Raw genomic sequence first — 17,947 nt, 5'->3', positions numbered from 1 at the left:
TTTGGATAGCGAATGTAACACAGAGATTGAAACAATGATGCTACAAGTTGTCATTCACATGAATAATTACTGAATGTACAGTATGCTGCTCAACTAGTGGACTGGCACCAAAACAAAACTTAACTAGTGAAGATAGTCAACCAGTATGGTCTTAATAGTTATGCCAGATAATCTTTCTGATTGACAGAGCGTATTAACCAGATCTACTGGTGTTTTCATCAGGGCTGAGATGGATTATTATCAACCCACATGAAGATCTATCAATTTGCATTTCAGATTTTTCAAATAGTTGAGGACATTTCAGATGCGTTCAGATGATTATCAATGGCCTGAAGCGTTGAGCATCGCCGGTCGTAAAGTGGAGCGTTAATGACTGATGGTGGGTGTGAATGTAGGAGGAAGAGAAGAGGTCCATCTGAACAAACACTAAAAGAGAGAGAGAGAAACAGTGAGAAAGGTAAGACAAGTGCAGGGTGTCTTGCGATCTCGATTTGCTGACCTTGCTCGTCCCCTTCACTCCACAGGCCGCCTCGCTCAACAGGGATACAAGCGCTCGGCATGCTGGGTAAAATAACACTGGATTCTGGGAAACTGGGGCCTTTTTTAATCTTTGCAAAACAACATCTGCCAGTTTGTTCAGCTGAGATGTTTTTGTTTAGCAGGGTGAGCAAAGGGAGATTGGAGAGCTACATTTCATAGATTGTCTTTCATTATATTTATGCATTTGGCACATGTTTTTATCCAAAGCACCAAGATATACATTTTTATCAGTATGTGTGTTCTCTGGGTTCGAACCCATGATCTTTTGTGCTGCTAACCACTGAGCTATACAGGAACATGCGTTTTCGTGTCAAATTTGCAAACTTGCTACTCACTTCTAAGCTCTATTTCAACATTCGGTAAACTTCCTACCTGGCAGGGGCCTCAAATACAAAAAATTAAGATGCTTAGAAGGTTCTTCACAGTGTTGCCATAGAAACTTTGTGAAGCATCTTTTATTTTTTAAAGCAAAGTAGCCTATTATGTCACAAAATGTGGGCAGCAATTTTAAGATGCCTCATATCGGACATATCGTGCTGTTTAGTTTGTTGTAAGTCATAATGTGAAAATACCACACGTGTGCGTGTTGTGGGATTGTAATCGATCACCCCCACCTTTAAGAGCACATGATCAAAGCACAGATCTCATGATGTATGTGCTATATGTGGGCCGTTGTAATAGGAATAAGGCTCTTTGGTAGTTTACATAATGTGTCATGATTGTGTCACATTGTAGAGCTTTTAGCAGGTGAGGTGCTCCAGTATTTCATATGATGCCTTTGAAGTGAATGTAATGCTGGATAATATACTCCAAACCTCCAGTGAAAACCACGCTGGCATGGTTTTACTATATTACTATACTATATTACTCTATATTAATAATTCAAGATTTCCTGTTCTGTTCCTATACGGCAAGAAAATACATTTCTCTGGACAAAAATATGTTTTACATATACACTAAATACATAATTTAATTTAATTAAATGTTTAAATGTCAAAATGTATTTCAAGGGCAAGCAATTACAGCCAAAATGCCAAGAAATGTATTCAGAGAATATTTTAAAAATTTGCTAAATACAAGTTTTTATGAAGTGTATCTTTGAAGTATTTCTTTATTTACTTTTTCAAACCTGTTATGTTTACAGGTTTGTAACATAAACACACAAAAAAAACAAATGGTTTGGAATTTGGAGTTCTAAATATATTTATTTTAAATTATTAAAAATATATTTCTTTTTAAAATATATTTCAAAATGTACAAAAAATGGCCAAAAAATATATTGGTGAAAAATATATTTTTGTAAACATATTCCAAAATATATTTCAGCAAATGTATTTTTTGGCCTTTTTAAAAATATATATTCAAAAAATATATTTTTTGCCATATGGATTGTAATGTTACACTGTTACATCATTTGTGTTTACATCAGAGAGGTGACAAATTGTATCTACATTTCTTTGACAGTCATCTGAAAGATTATCATTATGCATCAAAGAAAACTTTTAAAAGTGTCTCTAAGTCCTGGATTATATTATGAAAATGTATTAAAGGCATTTATTTATGCTATACATTTAATGATACACTAAAAAAGCTATATTATATTATATTATATTATATTATATTATATTATGTTATATTATATTATTATATAGGCCTGCGTGTGTGCATGTATGTGTGTGCGTGTGTTTGTTTGTGTCATAAGGGAATCAGATGAATTCCAGTGGGTCATTGAGTTGTTTTACTGATTTTGCACGTGTGGTTTTAACACACAGATCTCTGGGGGTGTGATGCCCTCCTGATGTTTCAGTCTTTGTGGGTCATGTCTGATCTGCACCTGGGCCTTGCCGGAAAAGACAAATTAAGTCTTAGATTTTCACAAAAACAAAATGGGTCATAACGCCACCATCAACCAGTCTGGCACCGTAAGACTAATATTAACTTGTGTGAATGTTAGTTATAGCTAAACTTACCACAGAGACTCATGCAATGCCTGATCCAGATGTTACAATATTTAAACAACAAAGGTATTCATGGGAAAAATGAATAAGGGATACTTCATTAAAAATTCAACATCTTTTCTGACCTACTTTGCTTATCTTACCTCCACACATTGCCCAGGCAATAACACACATTTTTGAGCTTACTGTAACCGGTAGGGTTATATATTTAAGATTATGTTAAAGTTTAAATTATTTTAATGGTTTTTTTTATTCAAGCATTCTTACTTTTCAACCCATCCATGTATATATCTGTCATATAGAGATCATTTTTTTATAGTCTAATTCATTCTTAATAGATAAAATCAGTCTCATCCTTTCTCATTACATTTGCTAAGTTATCATATTTAATATCAAATTTGCATGAGCTACATAGAAATCATGTTATTAAACTGTCTTCATTAACTACAGTCATAATATAAAAGGTTTAAACTGATGTCAGTGTAGACAGATCGGTCCCACCAATACCCTCATCCACTCCAGACATCTTTAGACTCAAGTGTAGTTCACTTGCTTGGGTTTAACTAGCGGTGTGAGCTCTCAAACACATCCAGAGCTGATCCATATCTCGTCCAGAGACTCAGAAAGAGCAAACACGAGGTCACATGCAAAACAGATATCTAGACAAAATCTGATGATGTATGGCACGCAGCTGTTTCATACGTCCTGTATGATCAGAATGAGCACCAAATTGCTCCAGCAATGTTACCTCTGTATCAGGAATAAGATTTTTAAATTTCGTTGCTATGATGCTCTAGGTGGTTGCTAGGGTGTTGCCATGCACCTGCTAAGGTGGATAAAATCATGATGCTCACTTCAGCGACCAATAAACAAGCAAAGATTTATGAAACATTTTCTCATTGTACTCATCCTGAATCTCTGTGTGTCTGACTGTTTGGCACGAGGAGTGTCCGAATGATTAAAAACTCAATTAATTCAATTCAGACAATTTGTCTTTAGGCCACAAGCGGCTAATTACAGCTTAAGTGTGAATGTTAATTCGACTTGGGGTATGCATATAATTTATTTGATAAATGATTTCTCCACAGGTTGGACTGTGAGAAGCCCTGCACGTGATTTATGATGCAATATGCAGAGAAACCGTCTGTGCTAGTACGGGTGTTATATAACCTTACGTCATATATAATGTTCATTATCAGTGCTGTCAGTTCATGTATGTGTTCAGAGTAGCGTGCAAACGTACTGCCAGTGTTATATCTGCAGAAAAGGCTAGAAAACATTGTGCACTCAATGTGAATCTTCTGTATGCATTGAATAACCCAACATGACCTACTTCATTTGCAAACAGGCATGAAATATGTTCAACTTGACCTTCTGTTTCCAGCACGATAAATAAAAATGTCTTGAGTGAATGACAGAGACATAAAATGAAATATTCAATAAAATGAAGCATTTGAAATGCTTTTAAAAGATGAACATTTTTTTAAATGATTATTGGATGTCTTGATGGATTAAGAAGCATCTAAATATATATATATATATATACAAAATAATTACACAAAGCACACACATATATTATGCAAAAACAAACCTTTATTTTGTATGCGATTAATCTTTTTACAGCCCTACACAGTAACTATAAAAATGGTGTTATTTTGCATAATTGGTATCTCATGCATGAATTTATAACACAGATGTCAGCTGTATTTCATTCTGGAGTTGTGTGATAAATAAATGAATAGGAATCTAAGAGTATTTCTATTCTTCAATCTAACAGCTATAGAAAGCCCATACAGAGTCTCTACATCATCTTGACCCCATTTGAAGAACACCAAGGACTGTCGTCATGTGTAAGAAACACTTTCTTGTGAAGAGCAGCATGTGATGCTCAAAGATGCTGTGATTTAAAACCAGCTTCTCAGATTACTTTATAAAATAGTGAATGGTAAAGGGATTATTCTGGATAGCATTTTAAAACAGCACAAGACAACTGTTCACAAAGAGATTTGCTTGAGATGATCATTTTGATAAAGCTATGTTAAAATAATATCAGATCGGATGAATGATAAACCACAGCGCTTCTTTTAATAGATCCTCTAACGTTGGGTCAGATGATCTCTGTGCACATTCATGACAGGGGCATGACATGATACAGTACTACTTGATTAATATATTTTACATCGAGTCTCCGTGGAATATTAAATCATAATTATAAAGATTTCACATGTTTATCTGCGTGTGTTTGTGTGAAAGAGAGTCGTGCAGAGAGGTGAAGAACTGTACTTTTGTTTGTCAGATTATGTGTTATATAATAATTCTCATTAAAAGAAAGTCTGCTGGTGATCATTCTAATGAAGATAAAAAGAAAAAGATGATGTATTCAGACTGTTCCTTCAAAATATCACTCCTTATGATCAACACTTCTTAACTCATTCCCCGCCAGCCTTTTTTTAAAAGTTGCCCGGCAGCATCCTTTGTGATTTTCACAAAAGTTTGACAAAATGCCTTCCAGGAAAATGTTCTTCTTTAAATATATAAACATACAAATATATCAAATGAAAAACAGACCCTCTGCTTTCAAACAAACGAAACGGGAATTTTTTTTTTTCATATGTTCTCTTTTTATAACCTCTTAAAATATGGGTAGGCTTCTTCAAAAATACAAAATTTTTAGCAAAAAGCTGAAATAATTGCATTTTTGGAAGGGAAATTTTGATTCAGAATGAATATCAATACATACATGGTAACTAATTAAATTAGTTTTTGCTTCAGTTTTTTATAAATTTGGTAAGAGCACCATCTACTGAATAATAGCCGAATTACAGATTACCATAAAGACTCATCAGGAAAGCATCATTGGCAGGGAAATGTTTTCTCTTAATTGACGAGACAAATCATCAATGGCGGGGAAAGAGTTAATAGAAGAGTGAAACCAGCCTGATCTCACAGGAATTCATATGTATTTTATAAGTTAGCTAATTCCTGTACATTTGTACGAAGTGAATTGAACAAAAACGTATTATTATAAAAATATATATATTGAAACCCCACCCCTAACCCTAACGTCACAGGGACAGCAAATCGTACAAAAACATACAAATGTGGTCGTACAAATTAGCCATCTTGTAAAATACATATGCTAACTACGTTAAAGTGAAATGACGGCAGGTGCTTGCTGGGATTTTGCTTCCATATGCAAAACATTTCTAAACCAGAAAAACAAATAATTTCAAATATAGTTGAGAGAAACCTTTATTTTCCTTTTAAATAATGCCTCCAAAATTGTTGACAATAATTATCTACACTGTAAAAAAAATCCGTAGAAATTACAAAGTTATTGCAGCTGGGTTGCCGGTAATTTACCGTAGATTTACATTTATGTTATTTACTGGCAAGAGTTTGTTCAAAGTTAAATAAATTTTAAATATTAACAAGTCTTTATCTTTACAGAATAAAAATATACAATAACAGCCTCATGCAAAGCATTCTGGGAACCAGAAATCATCATCAACCTTTTCTGTTTTTTTGCTTCAGATTTTGTTTCCCAGAATGTTTTGCTTGATGCTGTTTTTTTAGTTTTACACTGTAAAGACAAAGACTTGTAAATGTTTAATGTTCATTTAACTTTGAACAAAATGTTGCCAGTAAAAACATAAATTTAAATCTACGGTAAGTTACCAACCCAGCTGCAATTTCTACAGAATTTTTTTACAGTGCACCTGGGAAAATGTTATAATGCACATCTCACTTTTTTGAATGGTCTAAAAAATTTTGTCAAACATTTATTTTCGTTTGATCTTTTTGATGAAAAGATATTTCTAGGAACAAGCTTCACATGAATCACTTGCTGATCATTAAAGTTTCATGAGAATGCATCAGTAGTGTATTTGACATACAGATGCTCAGATTTAAAACATGTTTGTGTTATGTAATCCCTTAGAGACGTAACGCAGAGATTACTCTTTTCTGGTGTAACTCGAGGGTAAAATCACTGCATGATGGTGAACCCTTTTAAAAACATTCATGTCATATTTCACCTTTAAGTTCAATTTAGCAATTAAACCAAATTAGAGCAGCGTTCCATCAAAGTCTGAATACTGTAATCCATCTGTAGCTTTAATCTGGAAATGTACCCAATGATAATCTTTTTTTAGTCTAGCATTATTATTATTTTGTTTTAGGGTGAAAAGTAGTTGTCATGTTTCTTAGGGTTCATCGGTTTACTGATGTCAAAACAGTGAGAGTAGTTCAAAATGAAGACGCAGTTAAAACTGCAAAAACTGTGATTATGTCTCTTTATTTACGTGACACAGAAACTCATAGAGAAAAGCTTGAGGTTGTAAGAAGAGAACAGTGTGTAATCTTTTCACATTGTGTGTTAAATGGGCCGTGACGTGTTTTTTATATATATATATATATATTATTATGTTCCCTGGGGTGTAGGCCTACTTATAACATTACTCATGTTTTCTGCCAAACAAAACATTAAAATAAAATAATTTATGACCCTGTTATTTATCCTCTGTGTGCTTTCCCTTTAAGAGCGTTCCGCCTGGCTCGATGTCCCGCCCACTTCTATGACTGACAGCCTACATGCTGCGGCTACTACACAGTTTCATACAGATACAGCTTCTCAAACAGTCTTTTTAAGGGCATTGTGTTTTTAATTCATGTCGCAGGCACCCAAACAAGCACAACAACCGCCAGTGTTGGGGGTAATGCATTACAAGTAACGTGCGTTGCGTAATAATATTACTTTTATGAAGTAACAAGTTAAGTAACGCATTACTTTTTAAATGTACACATTAATATTTGAGTTACTTTCAAAAAAAATTATGCAAGTTACTTTTTTAGTTTAATTAATTCGATAAAAAAAATATGTACTGAATTTAACTAAACGTAGTGACATTATGCGTACACGCCTGTGTGGAAACAGTTTGAGTCAGAAACTGAGATGGCAGGCCGAAGCTCGACACTTTTGTGTGAAATATTCAATTTCTAAATGCAGAACTATACAGCCATAAAAAACACCTGCAAGGCCTGAAAGAGATCAAGCAAAAAGTAACGCAAAAGTAACTAAAAAGTAACATAAGCATTACTTTCCATGAAAAGTAACTAAGTAACGCAATTAGTTACTTTTTTTGGGAAGTAAATTAATATTGTAATGCATTACTTTTAAAAGTAATTCAAAAAACCAGTCATTACCGGTTATTAAATAGTATTTTAATTAAATATGTTACTTACAGTTTGCTGAACCGTATAGGCACATACAGTATTGTGCAAAAGTCGGCCACCATGCTACCATTAGATTTGTTGTTTATGCAATTGTATAGTGATCATATATAAATATTTTTTCAGTCTCTTTATTAGAATACAATCAGAAAATACAAGAAATGTGTATGTAGTATTAAAAACAGTATAAAAGTATAAGCTGAAGTGTCAAGTATTTAAGGTAAACTCCTCTTCCACTTGAGCAATAGCAGGAAACTGCAGGATCTCTTAAACATAAATAAAATTAAATCATAATTTCTAATCGAATGACTTCAAGACTTCAGTCTCCTCAGGAGATGTTTTTCGTGCCAAGAGAGGTCACACTAAATACTGACTGATGCTTGAAGAAGACATTTAGTTCTGAAAATTGTTTTGTTTATAATTTTGTGTACATATTTCCTGTATTTTCTGTTTGTATCTTTAAAAAGAAATATGGATGGACATTAAAACTTTGTTAAACAACAGTAGTTCAGTGCTGATATGACACTACATTCATTAAAAAATAAACAATCCTTTTCTGTCTGACGTCAGTATCATTCGTTTTTTTATAAAAAAATAAGTGGTTTCATAACGGAAAGGAGGCAGTTTTAGGCTTGCAGGACATATTAATGATACCAAGAACTGCCATCATCTTGATTGACAGATCGTCTGTACTATCTGACCTCATTAAACTGGTGGCTGTTTCTCAGACATCACGTATTTGACCTTAAAAATCAGACTGACAGTTGTGTTTCAAAAACTTTTATAATAGACCAAAATCAATCCGTTCTCCAAATATTCAGCAGTTATCTCATATACAGCTGTGAGGTTTGAGATAATGGACCTTTAGACGGTTACTATCGCAAAATAAACCTTCACATAAAGCAGAGAGGTTTTTCGATAATGAGATCATGAGAATAAGCTACTTGGCAATTAAACAAATAAAAGGACATTCATCAGTATCAGTCATTCAAATCTTTATTTTCTTGGACTTGTATTTCTGGAGGTGACTTTACTTTTAAAAGTACATCAACATATTGACTTTGTGCTCTTCAGTAAACATCTGATTCAACACGCCAGCTTGTTATAAGACTGAAATGTATTTGTCAGATACAAGGAAGAAATTTAAAACGAGGTTCTCGATCCAGTAACACAAATGATTCAACCACTGACGTACACAAAGTCAAAGTTAAACAAACGTGTTTGATTGAAGTTGTCTCTAGTGTTTTTCATGTTATCTTTACAGATATAAATATACAGTAATGACAGCTGTAGGACAGCTGCACTGAACAGAGAGTTTAATCCCAAGAGAAGAAACAAACATTAAGGAACAGACGTCTATGAGAGCGAGACTAACATGCGTCTATTTAAAGCAAGAAGAGAAGAAAAACTTCCACAATTTACTGCCGACTTTCAGGGCAAATATTACTGTTGCTCTTCCTTACGGTGTGTAAACACAACCAACGTTATTAAACTTATAAAATCATCTCACACTGAGCCAAATTAGAGAAATATCATAGAGATTTTTTAAAGTGGGCTTTTCTACCCACCAAAGTTTTATACCGCTATTTATTATTATATATATTTTTTTGTAGTAAAACCATGTTTAAGTTTGGTAAAGGTGCCTTATCAAGCATTACTTTTGCATGCATGTGCATGAATCAAGATATTTAATATTAACAAGAAGCGTCATCCTCTGGTCTGGTGTAGGGACTTTGAGCATGCACACTATCTGACAAGTCTTGTTTTAGCTTAAGCAAGACTGGAGGAGTTGCAAATATGGCGCGCAGTGACGCAACTTTCTTGATAGCCTTTGGCATGCATCACTGGCATGTTATTAAAAAATAAAATTTTTATTATTAAGACTTCTTGTTTTATTCAGTATCAAATGTGTTTGCTTGAAAACATTTTTTTTTTAAATAGCCTATATTTTTATTTGAGACTAATGAAGTCCCTTGAATAGTATAGCCTCAGGTAAGCATGCATGTTAATGAAAACCCCATAATGCAATAATGATTTGGAGCGTGTTAAATGATCCACAGACGTTATTAGAGGTTGGATTTACCCTGTGTCCACTAACCCATGTTTTCTGCATGAATGGAAAAACCTTCCATGCGGATCTAATCTACGAACGTTAATGTGTTGGGAATGTGACGTGGTGAAGTTGAATGTAAACTTTCTGTTTGCACGCTGCTCTTTACTGTCACGGTGCTCTCAAGGAAAACAATGTTCTGATTGCAGACCTTGTGTCGCAGTGTAATTGAAAAGATGTTTGAGCCTCATGGATTGCGGGCTATAATCTTTAAAGCGTGCTCTCTGGCATGCATGCTGGTTGCCTAGCAACAGCAGGTTGTCAAGAGGGTTTGGTGAACAGAGGGCAGTCGTGTCTGGATGCTTGCGCTCGAAACTTCGGCTTAGTGTTGGGTGATCCGCACGGCTGTCCACTCCACCTCTTGCATGAAGAGCAATCACGTGGATGAAAATCACAGTGCAAAAATATTTGATCCACATGTGCGTCATACATTATCTGCATCTGTGACAGCTGTAAAATGCAGAAAGGGATTTAAATGTGGCAATCGGTGTTAATGTAGCTCAGTAGGTATACATTCAGAAAAAATGGTCTCATCTTGCTCTCATCTTTGCATCTGAAGAGTTCATGTTTGTATGTAAATGTATATCTGTACCTCAATGGTATATTAGGACCTTTAAAGTGGAACTGCCCCAGATTCAGCTTGGGACCATTTTTGATCATTTTCTCTGACATGGTAGACTAGCATTGCGTAAGCAACACAAAGGTCATGGGTTCAATCCCAGGGAACACGTATGTACTCATTACAAGAAAATTTTAAATTAAACACACTTTAAGTCGCTTGGATAAAAGCTTCAACAAAATGCATAAATTTAATATGAATGGAGACTGGAAACTTTATCAGACGTTTATCGTGAGAACGCATGTCACTGCAAGAGCTTAAAGGTGCAGTGTGTAACTTTAGAAGGATCTCTTGACAGAAATGCAAAATAATATACAAAGCTCTATTATCAGGGGTGTATAAAGACCTTTCATAACGAATCGTTATGTTTTTATAACCTTAGAATGAGACATTTTTATCTACACCGAGAAGTCGCAATTTTGTGCCGCCATGTTTCTATAGAAGCTCTTAACGGACAAACTTTTCATCACGTTGTCTCCAACGATGACATGTTTCTACTGTGTCGGCTTCTCTATGCGTTTCAAAAGCAAGGGGTGAGTTGTGAACTCAGCTGTTGGTTGCAATTTGCAACCTCACCACTAGATGCCGCTAAAATTTACACACTGCACCTCATATATACCACCACAATATCTCAAACTAGATTTGCCAAGATCTCAACAAGAACTTAAATTGATTTGAACCCAATGATCTGATTGGTCCATTACTCTACAGTCCTCTACAGTCTTACTGTGCTGTACCTTAACTTTTGACCTTTCGCAAAGACCCCGCCCCCTTCTTGCTATGTCTGACGTCAGTCAAAGCACTCTGACTGCATTATCGTAAAATAAACATTTATTATTGAGTTAATTTCAGACAAAAGGAATATGCATCTGAAGTATAATTTTAGGTTACTCAGAATGAAGTAAACTAAATAAAGTTCGAAGCTATAGCCGACGGGCAATCTTTGGTGTGATTTGCACATCATATTAATGTTCTGATTGGCCAGGTCACCCGTCAATCAAACTCCTGGTGACTTCGAGACACTGCAGGCGAAACATTTGAGACTTTAATAATAACTCCTGATCATTTTTGAATGTTCGCATGTTAATGTACATGACACTAATGCTGTATATGCTGCTGTGTATAATAATAATAATAATTGTGCTTCTGTATAGCTCAAATATAATACTTGTATGTGTATATATGTCATCAGATTCCTTCACACCCTTCTTTCTATCTATCTCTTCATTTTGCAATCACCACCCCCCTCTTTTCATTCATTTATGTCTATTTTAAGACATCATATCTTGAGTCTCTCTGCAGGATTCAGTCAGCCTGGAGGATTTTAGGCAGAGATTAATCTGTTTGCATCGGTTTTACTGCACATCACTTCTGTCATGAATGAAGCACTGAAGAGTAAAACCAGAGGATGCCATTGAATCATACAGTATTAGTAATATTAACACAACAGCACAATGCTTGCTGAATTGTGTTAAAATATACCATAATCCATCATATAAGAATAGGGATTATCAGTCAATATGGGCAGTTTCAGTAACAAACTGTTTATAATAATGGCGTTTAAGTGTTATAAATGTCGAAATAAATTGGGCCCACATGTGGGCCGTGACATTTTAGAAATTACCTGCACTACATTAAAGTTTTCGCAAAACAGTGATGAAATTTAAAAATTGACACCAATGAGTTAAGGGGTTAACAAAACCGCCTACTTTTTATTAACCAATCAATTGTCGATACATAAAATAAAGTCCTGCCTCACATAATGCTGTATAGCTTTAAAGCACGTCACATAATAATCTTAAATAATAACTTTGACCATTATTATTTATTGTAAGGTGTCCTTGAGTGTCATGAAAGGTGCCCATAAATAAAATGAATTATTATTATTATACGATTGGGGGCACGTTGTGTCATCTGGGGATCTGGGGGGGGAAGTGCCCCCTAATGCCCCCCTTGGTGATTGGCATGTATGTTTGCTTGTAAAGCATTCATCTAGATTTTTTATTTGTGACTTATGAAATCCTATGGAATAGCAACATGCATGTTAATAAAAACCATGTAATGCACATTATGGAGGTTCAATATAAGGGCTGCAAATATTGTTTTACTATTAAGATCTGTGAAGGTAGAGGTTTAGTCTAGTAATCAATTGGTTTGAATCTTCCGGTTCGTTAGTATTCAGCTGCCGTTATGGTGCCACAGTACCTGTCTTCTTTTTTAAGTGTCTCTCTCAGGTATAAGAGTCAATGTTGTATTATAATGACACTTTTCCATGTTATAAATGCATGTTAATAAGGCTGCCATCTGTTCAGGGGTGAGTAAATGTCCCGGTATGTGTCAGGGATTATCTTCTGAAAGCTCGTGTTAATACGTGACTTGCCATTTGGAAATGACATTGTACAATGACAGCTCACCCTTCTGTCAAATCACCACATGATTATATTAACCCTCAAATGAAAGCAATGTGAACGTGATGAGCGTTGAGGTGTACAAACAAACCTCTTGTTTAGAAAATGACCTCTACGGGGACGGCCGGATCAAGAGCCGAGAGCCAAGGACAGTGGGTGTGCCGCTGTGAATTTTGCGACCTCCTCCTTGTTGTCTGGCTAAACTTTTCCACTTCTCATCGTGTCCTCGGCCTCAGCGTTCCTCGCTCCGTACTGTTGGATTCTTTCAGCTCACAGAGGCAAAGTAGCGAATCAATGTCACGTGCTTGATGTACTTGGGAGAGACACCTGGGGATGTTATGTTCCTAATGTTACTGTTTATGTTCACTAACTCCCAGGGAACGGTTTTAGGTTGCTTATCTCATTTAGGTTTCAATGTAGCATCGATTCACTCTCAGATGTTTCTCCTAAAACTGCTCATAAGATACAAATGAGGCAATACATGGTGATGTATGGGATTATAAAATAATGTGAATAGGATTAATGTGATGTTTGTTCAAGTTCATTTTGAGATCTCTAAGTTTTACTTAAACAAACTTCATGTTTGGGCGTTTTCTCTCAGAAGAAACATCGATTATAATACTACTTTCAGATGTCAAGTCTTCACACGTTTGATCTTTTGTTTAAGTTCAGACGTCTTAGTTTTTGCCGGTTTATTTGTTCACTACAAGTAAATTGACTTTGCTTTGTCTCAGCATGTTTGAAGCTCGTGTGATGTCATAAACTTGTGGGCACTCACAGTCAGTGATACGCGCGCACACACATTCAGTGTTTTTCCCAGCAGGTCATTCAGTAACTTCATGCCTGAGGGTGAAAATCCCAACCCACCTCATGCAGATTCCAGTAACTATTACACAAAGTCCTGTGTCCAGTGCTTTTGTATAATCAACTGATTTAACTTGGTTTGTTTCTGTAGTGAGACCACAACCACACACATATATATTTCCTTGAAACACTTGGAATGGTGGATAATCTTTATGCAATGTCTCACGGGTGCCAGGTCTATTTTTGTTCAAAAATGAATAGTTTGTAAGGCAGGAATGCCTTGTCCAGTAAAATAAACAAAGTGGTCAGACTTTATTGCTGTCATTTTAAGAGACATGCCTCTGGTCTCGCTGTAAGAGATGCTGAATTGTTTTAACCAATGGTTGGGTAAAATATTAACAAACCCAAATGTCCATATTTGACCCAAGCATCCAGCTTAGGTTCATTTAAACCAAAGTCCCTTTGGCGGCCATATTTGTGATGCCTCCTGGAATTATTTCAGTCTTGAAAGACTAAAGTCCAATTTCCTTGAATAGGGAAAAGATTTAACAACATATTTCTGACCAACACCTTCTTTCGAGATTGTTTCAGGTACTGAGCATGTGCACCTCATGTGTCTTTGTACAGAGCTCCTCCCCCAGTCTTTATCAGTTGATGATTGGTTCTTTTTAACTGGAAGGCGGGTCTTCTGTCGCCAGTGCAGCCAAATTGAGCATTGCATTTTCCTCTTATAGCAGTGCTCAATCTTGTTATATTTGGTTATACCAAGCATTTAGGTTGAACCATGAACAATATGGCATATTTACAGGAAAGGGAGTTTCTTTGTCTCCATGGTTTCCTTAAATTTCCTTAAAAAGAGATACATACAGTAAGAGTATAAAGCATTCATTTAGTAGAAATACAATAGTCTAGTTTAATGAGATGAGGAATGTTTGACTAGTAAAATGACTTATCCATCATTGTTGAGATCTCTTGTGGAGACGTATGATTTATGAGACGTGAATATTTGCTCACCATAATCTCATTTCCAACATAGGAGAAACAATTGAGGTATTAAAGAGCTCTCATCTGTTCTACCACTAAACCTAACAAAAGAGTTTATTAAAATCATATACTGTTAGAAATTAAAAGCATAACAGACAGAAAAGTGTGATCACAATAACTTATTTATTGCAAAATATTAAGCTCAGTACCAAAAGTATTTAAAATGATGATGTGCTGCAGTCGTGGTCCTCTCTGGAGTTTATGAAGTACAGAGAAATATTAAAGTTATTAATCCACCAGAACGTTAATCCAGCTTCTCTTTGTCAAGGCATGCATTTCAAATTTCAAAGGTACATCGACTGAAAGACGGAAATATTGCGAATCTGTGACATAACAAGCAAGAGCCAATGAGCATTTGATATCAGTGCCGTAAAGCTTCTTGAAGTGCAATATCTGAATTCAAATTCATAACGAATGTTTATGGTCTCTGATGAGATCTGGGCTCAAGATCGCTGAATAAAGAGCTGAATTTGGATCTGTTCCTCACAATCGTATACATTTTAAAGATGTGGATTACAGCGAATGAATAAAATGAACATCTTTTGTGAATTTATGTTGTGTTTTGGTGTAATTAATGTTGCATAAGAGAAAACGTATTTTGTGTGTCGTGGGAAACAAACTTAATATTACAAAACGGTTAAATGATGACAGAAATGTTATTTTTTTACTGTTTTAAAGAGTAGTCTTGTTTAATATTGTGTACGTCTCTGAAAGTCATGAACATTTCATTAAATGAGCAAACTGTTTTAAATAAATAAGCTAGTAAATATGACTGAAAACATGTCATTAATATGAGTAAGAAACGCCAATGCCCGCGATATTAATATGTATGAAAAGGTACAAATCTGTAAAGCTGTTAATACGTAAATAGTTAATGTATTAGTCCTGTCAACATGTTGATATTATACGTTTCAGTGTGTTTTAAACGTAAGTAAATGTATGTGTGGTACAACCACACTTCACGTAAAAATACAGACACATATTCTCATAAGATCACGTTGGTAATATTAAGTCATATTATGATACTATAACTTACAGCAGTGATAAATATTAGGGCTGATATGAATGTATATCATATTAACAGTGAACCCTGATGAAGCCCACATGAAGAACTGAGGTTTTGTTTCACACAGGATTCAGTCGAGTGATTTTCATGTAAACTGTTTGTTGTGTCTGTTGTGATGGTGTGACCTGCACTAATCTTTACTTTCACTCTGTTTTGTGTTTATACATTTGTGTTTCCCAGCCCTCCCGTGCTGTTTTTGGGAAAGCAAAAATGTCCTGAGGGCAAAACTGTTGAAGGTTTGAGAAAAACAGCAGATTAAGTGCCGCACAAACGTTAGCTAAAGTATAAAGACAGACATCAAAAAAACATAATAACATATAACTGTTAACTGTCTTTTGTTATAACAGATTTTCTCTTATAAGTCTGTATCATTTGTTGTCTTATCAGAACTGAAGCACCATGGGGTTTTTTTCTTATTTGAGCTTCAATTTAGTTTGATTCATCTGAAAAGCCATCAAGAATTTGCTGGGCTGTTATGGATATCAAGAATTTATGAAGATAAAGTTCTGCTCTAAATAAAGCGAATCTTGGAAAAACGAAGTCCATACACTGGGATTGTTGTAGGCATGATCTTGTTTTATTCTTGGATGACCTCACATTATTTAAGCTGACAGCTGGCCAGAAGCTCTGTTCTCCTGCTCGACATGCCATTGTTTTTCCACCAACACATCATAATCCTTTGGCTAAAATATTTTCCATTCATGTCTGAATTCATCTTGGCCTTAAGACTGGATCAGGGATGTAGTTTTGGTGATTTCTAATTTGTACAGCAGATATTGGATTCTTGTGTGAGTTTCCATGCAGGAGACGCTGATGTACAGAAACCTGGAAAGATTTTATGGACTTGTTTGTTACCGATGTACCTGTTTCCGTTTAATGTGTTTCATGAACATTTCATGGGTTTGGATCTTCACACACAACTCTTATAAAGAAAAGTATTAATACGATTATATGTTTTGTAGTCTTGGCCAACTATTTTACAGTAATGAGCAGATGTGGTTGGCACCACTGTGCATCTTTCATTATCTGGAGAAGAGATGTGATGTTTTAGTCCAGAGCTTACCAAACTTTTCATTCTGCAACCCACTAAGATAGATATAACTATACAGGGACCCAACAAAACATATTTTTTAATGTAAATATGATTAAAACATTTTTCTCGTTTATATTTGAGCAGTTTTTATCCCTCTTGTTATTTTATAAATAAAATGCATATTTAATTGCAGTAACAAAATAACTGATGGTTATACTTGCGTATGGACTTTGCGCGACCCACATTATCCCACTGTGCGACCCGTTTTAGTGCTTAAACATATAAAAACCAAATACTAACAGGAATATCCGATTCTGAACAAATAAATTGGCAGAAATACCGTGGCTTTGGTCACGGCAATGTGAAATACTGTGTTTGTTGTGTCAACGCCATTCCTTTTGTGTCTTTACTTTCACTGTCCAGCTTTCTGGCTGTTTATAGGAAAGCAAAGACGACATGAGGGCACAACTGATCACAGTTTAGGATCAAAGCATGAATTGGCCAGGTCAACTTCAAACATTTAAGCTTAATAACTGAAAGAATGAAGAATAAAAATATTAAATGGAAATCATTAACATCATCTTACATTTACATTTCTCTAGTATACAGCAGACACTTTTATCCAACGCAACTTAAAGTATACTCAAGGTACTGTATATTAGATCAGTATGTGTACTTGGGGAATCAAATCCATGACTTCGGTGCTTCTGAGAAATGTTTTACGGGTATGTATTGCATAAACTGTGATTTACCGTCCGAATTTGATTTCTGAGACCTGCGACTTTTTTGAGTCAAGCCAAATTTCAACTTCATTGCATGTCGTGTACAGGGGGAAACCAGAGGCAATTAAGGGCCAGCTTTTTTTTGTTTCGCACTTTGGTTGCTAGGATACTTCTGCTTTGTTTATCAGTCGTTAAATGATGTACCTGTTGGTTGTTGTGATGTTTATCCCGCCCCTCTGTGATTGGATGGCCGAGTGAGAAGTGACATTGACAAGCTAAGCTATATATTTTTCAACTATTGGCGCTAAGGGCATAGAAACCTTACGAACAGCGGCACGCTTCTATAGACGGTTTCAGCAGCAACAACATAAACAAGTGGCTTTCGTGGTCCACACGTAAATTCCGGTAAAC

General features: G+C 35.3%; 1 long non-coding RNA gene across 1 annotated transcript in view; it reads right to left on the bottom strand.

The window, feature by feature from the left end:
- Nucleotides 1-232: 232 nt before the first annotated feature.
- Nucleotides 233-17,947, bottom strand: part of LOC135735648 (uncharacterized) — a 32,546-nt gene continuing 14,831 nt past the window's right edge. The window contains exon 3 of the long non-coding RNA XR_010527672.1: nucleotides 233-426. This is a non-coding gene — a long non-coding RNA (uncharacterized lncRNA). The remainder of the gene's footprint in view (nucleotides 427-17,947) is intronic.

The sequence above is a fragment of the Paramisgurnus dabryanus genome, chromosome 4, assembly GCF_030506205.2.
Source record: "Paramisgurnus dabryanus chromosome 4, PD_genome_1.1, whole genome shotgun sequence".
NCBI classification, from domain to species: domain Eukaryota; kingdom Metazoa; phylum Chordata; class Actinopteri; order Cypriniformes; family Cobitidae; genus Paramisgurnus; species Paramisgurnus dabryanus.
The sequence above is the reverse complement of the archived record's forward strand: the minus strand, read 5'-3'. Positions and strand labels throughout refer to the sequence as shown.